Source organism: Capra hircus, chromosome 27, assembly GCF_001704415.2.
Source record: "Capra hircus breed San Clemente chromosome 27, ASM170441v1, whole genome shotgun sequence".
NCBI lineage: Eukaryota > Metazoa > Chordata > Mammalia > Artiodactyla > Bovidae > Capra > Capra hircus.
The window spans coordinates 2,844,625-2,853,719 of NC_030834.1; positions in this window are offsets into that span (position 1 = coordinate 2,844,625).

Genomic DNA, 9,095 nt, shown 5'->3' on the forward strand with positions numbered 1-9,095 from the left:
ATCCTTCTTTTCTAAAGTGACTGCCGTGATGGTCTTGCTGTCAGTTCTGTACTTTCAGCTGGTTGATGGAAAACCAGATCCCAGCTAGAATTCATTTCCTTTCACATTTCTGCCTGTGATAACCTACCTCTCTGGGTCATAAACAGCATAATCTCAGTTTTATGAGCAAAGTTGTTAACAGTAATTCTTAAAAGATGTTCTTTTACAAAACAAAACCAGACTGGACTCGACTGGGTCCCGTGGGGGGCTGTCACCACCCTCAAGTGCCGTCACAGTTCCACTGGTCGCTGAATGGGCTTAAATCAACTTTGTGAGTGGACTTCTCTGGCATAAAGATTCACGTGGGACAAAAATGGGACTCGACATCTATTCTTCTCCTGCTGTTCTGCCCGTAACTCTAAACTCCCTGAAAGGCTACAGAACAGTTTAGGGACTTTAGTTCCAAACATCTGATTTATTGTGATTGTCCCGGCTCTCTGCTTTACTTGTGCTTTTGAATAAAGTTAATCCTAATGTAACCATTCAGACATGAAACACGTCTTTTTTAAAAATCTTTGTTTATTTCCCTGCATGGGGTCTTGGTTGCAGCATGTGGGATCTAGTTCCCTGACTGGGGATCAAACCCAGGCCCCTGCACTGGGAGCTTGGAGTCTTAGCCCCTGGACCACCAGGGAAGTCCCCACGAGCACATCCTCAATGAACTTTTTGTTAATTTCTCACTTACCAAAATAAAACTTTCGATAGAATTGTTTCTCTACATTGAGTTCACACTTTTTTTTTTTTGAGAGGAAAAGAGACAAAATTTCAAAGCTAGAAAAGATAGAAAATTAATAAATCCATGGCGTGTAAACTCACTTCTGAATCTGACTCAGGGGTCAACTAAATATTGTGTCTGTTGGGACAATATTGTGGATCAGCTTTGGAATCAAGCTTGGTTATAAATAGTCCTCCATCAATATTTCAAACTCCTGGATGGTATGTTTTCTGGATTTTCTTCAACAATAAGTTGACGACCGAAAACATTAAGTAACATATTCTACAGCTGTGTTGATCTGCAGCTGAAACTGAAATCTTCTGTTTAAATAGAGTGGAACTGTGACGAATAATCACGGTTTGTTGGTATAAAACCATTGCTCCTGTTGAATCTTTAACATCCATTCCCTCAGTTCCCTGCTCAGCTTGAAGCTGGATTCTTATCCTCTGCTCCGCCCGCGTCCCCAAGTCACATTCCTTTTAAACACAAGCTCACCTCACTCTTGTCCCTCAAGCCTCTTCTCACCAAACTATTCCTTAACAGTATTTCAATCCTGCCAGAACCAAATTCCCACGGAAGGAATGTGACTTGAAGCCAGAACCTTATCTTTTTATAGAACAAAGTAGCATCCACAGTTACTTGACCTGGACAGTAAGTGGTGCATCCCCAGTGGCATGTGCTGGAGAGCTCAATAAGACAGTTTGGTGATGAAATACCTTGGGCAAGAAAGCCACAGGAAATTCCGAGAGAAGGATCGGGGCCAAATCCTGCAACAAATTTAATTTAGCCTGACAAATCACAACATGTAATTGATGATAGCAGTGAACACCGAAAAAAAAGCACAAACGTTAATCCTTAGGCACCACGCTCATGATATTCAATTATAGCTTGGAAAAATGCACGTAATAAAATATACAGAAGATTAGTGCTTATAAAACTGTTAGCCTTCTCAACATCTGCTGCACTTAATCTAATGTGCTTAGTAAGGCATTGAATAGAAGCCCTTGATCAGGTACTGTCCACATTATAAACCCAACACCCTACATATTAGGCATTAACAAATACAGGTGGTCATTTTAATATTCACACAGACAAACTGTGCAAGCCACTGCTTCTTTTGACCCCTATGAAAAAGCTGCCTTGGTTTGGAATTATCACTTGTTAACCAGTGAACCAGTGAAGTTGCTCAGTCATGTCTGACTCTTTGCAATCCCATGGACTGTATGTAGCCTACCAGGCTCCTCCATCTATGGAATTTTCCAGGCAAGAATACTGGAGTGGGTTGCCATTTCCTTCTCCAGAGGATCTTCCCAACCCAGGGATCGAACCCAGGTCTCCTGCATTGCAGGCAGACACTTTACCATCTGAGCTACCAGGGAAAGCACTGTTGATTACTAATCTTGAAGAAATTGTAGAAAACAAGTACCGAGAACTTTTCAATGGGGAAAAAGGTAAATTCCACAAATTTTATACAAGGGCTGTACAATGGAAATACTATAGCTATAATAAAAAATGTTAAAAGAACCAGATGAAATAAATGTTAACAGTATTTTAATTTAGCTCAATATATCCAAAAATATCACCATTTATGTAATAAACATAAGCAGTTATTGACAAAATATTTTTAATCCTTTTTTCATGTGTCCAAAATATGATTATGTATTTTTATTGAAATACAGGTCACATTCAGCACTGATAGTTCAGGCGTACTACACATTGATTTGATATTTGCAGAAATTATGAAATGGGCTTCCCAGGTGTCTCAGTGGTAAAGACTCCGCCTGCCAGTGCTAAAGACATGCGAGACCCAGTTTGATCCCAGGATTGGGAAGAGCCCCTGGAGAAGGAAATGGCAAGCCACTCCAGTACTCTTGTCTGGAGAATCCCACAGACAGAGGAGCCCGGTGGGCTACAGTCCACAGCATCACAAAGAGTCAGAAACAACTCAGCACACACGCACACAGATCAGAATTCGGAAACAATCGCACTCTCTATTAGCCATCTATTCACACGCAAAGTTATTACAGTGTTATTGACCATATTCCTTGCTCTGTATGTTACCCACTGTAAGTTATTTATATACGACTGGAGCTTTATGCCTCTCAATCCCCATCACTTAATTCTCCCATCCTCTCAACCCCCACCCTTCTGGCAGTGACCAACTTGTTATCTATATCTATGAATCTGTTTTCATTGTGCTTTATTTTGCTTTTAGATTTCACATATAGGTGAAATCAGGCAGTATTTGTCTTTCTCTGACATATTTCACTTAGCATAATACCCTCTAGATCCATCTGTGGGGCCACCAATGACAAGATTTTATTTTTAGTGGCTGAGTAATACTCCACTGTGTGTATGTGGGTGTATAAGTGTATACTTCACATCTTCTTTATCCATTCACCTGTTAATGGATGTGGGCTGCTTCCATACCCTGGCGATTGTAACTAGAACTGCCGTGATCATTGGAAGACATATATCTTTTCAAATTAGGATTAGTATAGTTTGAAATCAGGAAGTATGATACCTATAGATGTTTTTCTCTCTCAAGATCATTTTGACTGTTCTGAGTCTTTAGTGTTTCCATACAAAGTTTAGAATCATTGTTCTAGTTCTATGAAAAAATGCATTTGGTATTTTGTTAGGGGTTTCACTGGATTTAGTTTGCCTTGGGTAGTATGATCATTTTTAAAATAGTAACTCTTCTTATCAATGGCTATGGTATACCTTTCCATCTATTTATGTCATCCTTAATCTCATTAATTAATGTCTTCTATTGGTACTTTTCCAAATACAAGTATTCTGCCTCCTGGGTTAGATTTACTCCCAGGTGTTTTATTCTTTTTGATGCAATTTTAAATGGGATCATTACCTAAATTTATTTTTTGGACAGTTTGTTGTTATTATAGAAATGAAACAAATTTATTAACTTTGTATCCTGCAAGTTTACTGAATTCATTTATTAGTTTTAAATTTTTCTGGTGGCATCTTTAGGGTTTTTAATACATAGTGTCATGTATTTCCTTCCATCGTGCTGAATATAAAATGTCACTCCTTTCTGCCTGCAAAATTCTGCTGAAAATTCACCTGATCAACTTATGGGAGTTCCCTTGTGCATAACTGTTGCTTTCCTCTGATGCTTCTAACAGTCTCCCTGTATCTAACTTTCCATTTTAATCAGAATGTGTCTTGGTTGAAGCTCACCGTGTTTACCGTCTTTGGGACTGATGTGTTTCCTGGATCTGGATGTCAGTTTCCTCTTCCAGGTTTGGGTAGTTTCCAGCTATAGTCTTCAGATTAAGTCCTCTGCCCCGGTGTCTCTATTTTCCCCTACTGCCACCGCTATGTAACCAATGCTAAATGTGGCCCCAGGGATATCTTAAACTGTCCTCATTAAATTTTTTTTCTGCAGGGTGATCACCGCTACTGAGTCTTCCAGCTTGCTGACCCTTTCTCCTGTGTCATGTAATCTGCTCCTGGTCCCTCCTAGTGCCCTTTTTATTTCAGTTATTATATTCTTCCACTTTGTGTGGCTCTTCTCTATATTTTCTGCCTCTTTGTTAAAGTTATTACTGTGTTCATCCATTCTTTTCTGAAGTTCACTGAGCATCCTTAAAATCATCTCCTTGAACTCTTTATCAGGTCAGTTGCTTATCTCCACTCTGTTTAGTTCTTTTTCTGAAGTTTTGTCTTGTTCTTTCATTTGCAAGATATTACTTTATCACTTCATGTTTGCCTTGTCCCCCTGTATTTATTTCCATGTAGTAGGTATCTTTGAGCTTCCCTGGTAGCTCAGCTGGTAAAGAATCCACCTGCAATGCAGGAGACCCCGTTTTGACTCCTGAGTCGGGAATATCCTCTGGAGAAGGAATAGGCTACCCACTCCAGTATTCTTGGGCTTCCCTGGTGGCTCAGACAGTAAAGAATCTGCCTGCAAAGTGGGAGACCTGGGTTTGATCCCTGGGTTGGGAAGATCCCCTGGAGAAGGGAAAGGCGACCCACTCCAATATTCTGGCCTGGAGAATTCCATGGACACAGTCCATGGGGTCACAGAGAGTCAGACACGACTGAGTGACTTTCACTTTCAGTGGGCATCTTGGTTGTGTTTCCTGACCTTGCAGAAGAGGCGAATGGAGGAGACGTCCTATGGAGACAGGAAGCACTCTCCATACGCTCTGCTGTGTGGGCGCCTCTGCTGTGACGGGCCCGCTGCCGTGAGAAGACTGGAAGGCTCCTCTGCCCACCCCCTGGTTGGCCGCCAGGTGCTGTTTCATTCAGGGGCCGCTTGCCCAGTGGTGCACGGGGCCAGGCCTCCTCACAGCCAGCGTGTGGCCCGGGGGGCCCCGGACTGGTGCTGATGTCCGATAGACAGGTAAGCCCCGCTCCAATAGGCTGGAGGAAAGGCGCCTAAATGGCACTTGGCAACACAAGTGTCCTCGTAACGGAATGAGCTCCCCAAAAGAGACACCACCAAAATTCTGTCCCACGAGGGCATCCAGCAGACGAGCCTGACCCAGGCACCTTTCCGATTCCTGCCTCTGAGCTGGGACTCAGACAGCGTGAGACACGCGTGAGCCCTTTAAGAGCAAGATCTCTGTTTCCAGCAGCTCCTGCACACAAGCTCTGCAGGCCTGCCGGGCCAGCTGCTCCAGGGCTCGTCTTTCCCGAGCAGCACTCCCAGGCTGGGGGGTCTGGGGAGAAGCTCTGCAGCTGCAACCACCCTCCCACGTGGGTGTCTTCTCAGGGGGCGGGGCTTGACTGCACCATGGGCCCACTCTTCCTACCCATCTCTGTGTTTCCTTCTTTATCTCTTCAGTTGTGGAAAATCTTGCTTCCTACTCCTTGGGTCCTTCTCATCAATAATTGGTTTTAAACAGTTTTAATGTTGGTGTGCCCATAGGAAGAGGTGAGCTCATAGTCTTACTCTGACGTCTTGGTACCACCTCCAAGATGTAAAGATGTATCTTGTACGTGTGTGTGTGTGTCACTCAATAGTGTCAACTCTTTGTGACCCCATGAACGATAGCCCTCCAGGCTTCTCTGTCCACAGAATCCTCCAGGCAAGAATATAGGAGTGGGTGCCGTTCTCTTCTCCAGGGGATCTTCCTGGCCTGGGGATCGAACCTGTGTCTCCTGCATTACCATCTGAGCCACCAAGGAAACCCATGTATCTTATACCTACACAGTCTTAATTAGGACCAACCACATTTTGAGTGGTCTTATAGCCACATGTAGCTGTTGGCTTGGAGAAGGCAATGGCAACCCACTCCAGTACTCTTGCCTGGAAAACCCTATGGACAGAGGAGCCTGATGGGCTGCAGTCCATGGGTCTTTGAGTCGGACACGACTGAGCAACTTCACTTTCACTTTTCACCTTCATGCATTGGAGAAGGAAATGGCAACCCACTCCAGTGTTCTTGCCTGGAGAATCCCAGGGACGGGGGAGCCTGGTGGGCTGCCGTCTATGGGGTCACACAGGGTCGGACACGACTGAAGCGACTTAGCAGCAGCAGCTGTTGGCTAATATTGGGTTGTGCATGTACTAACCTATAAGCTACTAACCCTGGCACAGTTCTAGAACTAATTTTATCTTGGCAGAGATAAAAACTTATATACCACTACTTCATTAAAGCTGTGATGTCAGGAAGTAGACTTAAGACAAAGAGGGACGCAGCGAGGAAGGAAGGTCACCGAGTTGGCTGCAGCTTAGAAACAAGGACAGCTGTTTGCTCCATCTCATGCAATCATCTTCTGAGCCCCGTGGATCTCTGTGTCTCAGTAAAAGGAAGAATTCCTTAGCTAGCTTGCATCTCACCTTGACCCAAGGTTCCTTCACAGAACATTGACTCTCCCACACTTTCAAACTGCACATAGCCTGACACCAGGTCAGATTCCACCACATTTCACAGCTTAGAGGCTACGAGGAAAGTCCAGAGAGGCAGTCAACCAATGTTCAGCTGGGGTGGGAAGCAGGGCATGGTTGGGCTGTACCCACGATAGTGTAGTCGCCATAGCAGCTGGGAAAACAAATGGCAGAGAGCCCCAGGGACAGGCGTGGCAGAGAGGACCTGAGGTGGTGGATAAGGAATGTCTGATGCAATCCAGAGAAGAATGCAGGAGTGACTAACAGTTGCCACTGGTACACCCAGACTGAGTCGTGGCAAGCTAAATCCACATTCTGCTTTGTTTAAAGCGCCAGATGGGAAGATTACGCTATGACTGGCCTGAATCACCACCTCTCCGTTGTCCGTCTAATCTTCCAATCTGAAGGAGCGTAATTCCTTTGTGCAAACCAAGTTTTGTCCTCCTTGAATTTCTGTATGAAAAGATTTCAAAGGCCCAGAAAGCAATAGCACCAAGACCAGAAAGCTTTGTCCTATTTCTCTTCTGATCCCAGTTCTGGCGACTGGGTTTCTGCTCCATTCCTTAGCTTTGTACATGTCCCCTGGATTTCCTTCCTCTTTCCCATGGAGCTGGAGACCAGTATCTGCCAGGATCCATCAGTCTGAGGCTGGCGTTGTTCCTTTGATTCTTTGTATCACCACGTGTTTGCTTCCCAGGGCACTGATCTACCCAGAAGCCAGATAACGTGTCTCATTGGGTCTTCCAAGTAGAGATCTTCCTTGGTGTATCCTTGCCACCCTGGTCTCCACAAACTGCCTGCCTCAGCATTACTGGACTTCCCACAATATGAGCAGAGTAATCTGTGCCGCAACTCTACCCTCCCAGGTATTTATTTTACTTTAAAGGGACAAATGTTCTCCCAAGTGCAATCATGTGCTGTTTTTTTTTCCCCTAGCCAGGGCCTTCTTCAGGGGCGTCTGCTCCTCGTTCTGTAACCCGCACACCCCTCCCTCTGGTCAGACACGGCCCGGTCCCAGGGCGCCTGGCTCGATGAGCAGAAGCACATTTGTGCAAGTCCTGGCTTACCCGCTTCACCTTTGCTGTCTGGAAAACATTTCCTCCACACTCTTCCAAAGACTCTCCTCATCCAGTCTCTGCTTTAATGTTCTCCTTCAGAGAGACCCAGCCTAATGCAGACATTTACTACATCTCAGTTCAGTTCAGTCCAGTTCAGTTGCTCAGTGTATCCGACTCTTTGCAACCCCATGAATCGCAGCAGACCAGGCCTCCCTGTCCATCACCAACTCCTGCAGTTTACTCAAATTCACGTCCATTGAGTTGGTGATGCCATCCAACCATCTCATCCATTGCCGTCCTCTTCTCCTCCTGCCTTCAATCATTCCCAGCATCAGGGTCTTTTCCAGTGAGTCAGCTCTTCCCATCAGGTGGCCAAAGTATTGGAGTTTCAGCTTCAGCATCAGTCCTTCCAATGAATCTTCAGAACTGATTTCCTTTAGGATGGACTGGTTGGATCTCCTTGCAGTTCAAGGACCCTCAAGAGTCTTCTCCAGCACCACAGTTCAAAAGCATCAATTCTTCAGTACTCAGATATATTTATAGTCCAACTCTGATATCCATACATGACTACTGGAAAAACCATGGCTTTGACTAGATGGGCCTTAGTTGGCAAAGTAGTGTCTTGACTTTTTAACATGCTGTCTCGGTTGGTCATAGCTTTGCTTCCCAGGAGAAAGTGTCTCAATTTCATGGCTCAGGTCACCATCTGCAGTGATTTTGGAGCCAAGAAAATAAAGTCTATCACTGTTTCCATTGTTTCCCCATCTATTTGCCATGAAGTGATGGGACCAGATGCCATGATCTTCTTTTTCTGAATGTTGAGCTTTAGGCCAACTTTTTCACTCTCCTCTTTCACTGTCATCAAGAGGCTCTTTAGTTCTTTTGTTTCTGCCATAAGTCTGATGTCCTCTGGGATCTGAGATTATTGAGATTTCTCCCAGCAATCTTGATCCCAGCTTGTGCGTCATGCAGTCCAGCATTTCTCATGATGTACTCTGCATATAAGTTAAATAAGCAGGGTGACAATATACCCTCAAAGCATTTGTCATAATTTAAATATTATACACCCATTTGCTATTTACTTATCTGTCTTTTATTTCAGACTATATGGTCCATGAAAGTTAAAATAACCAGTTTATATCTAGTCCTCATCATAGTTTCAAAATCATTATTTTTTCAATGAATGATCTATGTATCTAGCAACTAGGCTCTTTATATTAAAAATCAAGGAGGTGAACCCTTACACATAGCTGTGAAAAGAAGAGAAGTGAAAAGCAAAGGAGAAAAGGAAAGATATACCCATTTGAATGCAGAGTTTCAAGGAATAACAAAGAGAGATAAGAAAGCCTTCTTCAGTGACCAATGGATGCAAAGAAAGAGAGGAAAACAACAGAAAGACTAGAGATTTATCTCTTCAAGAAAA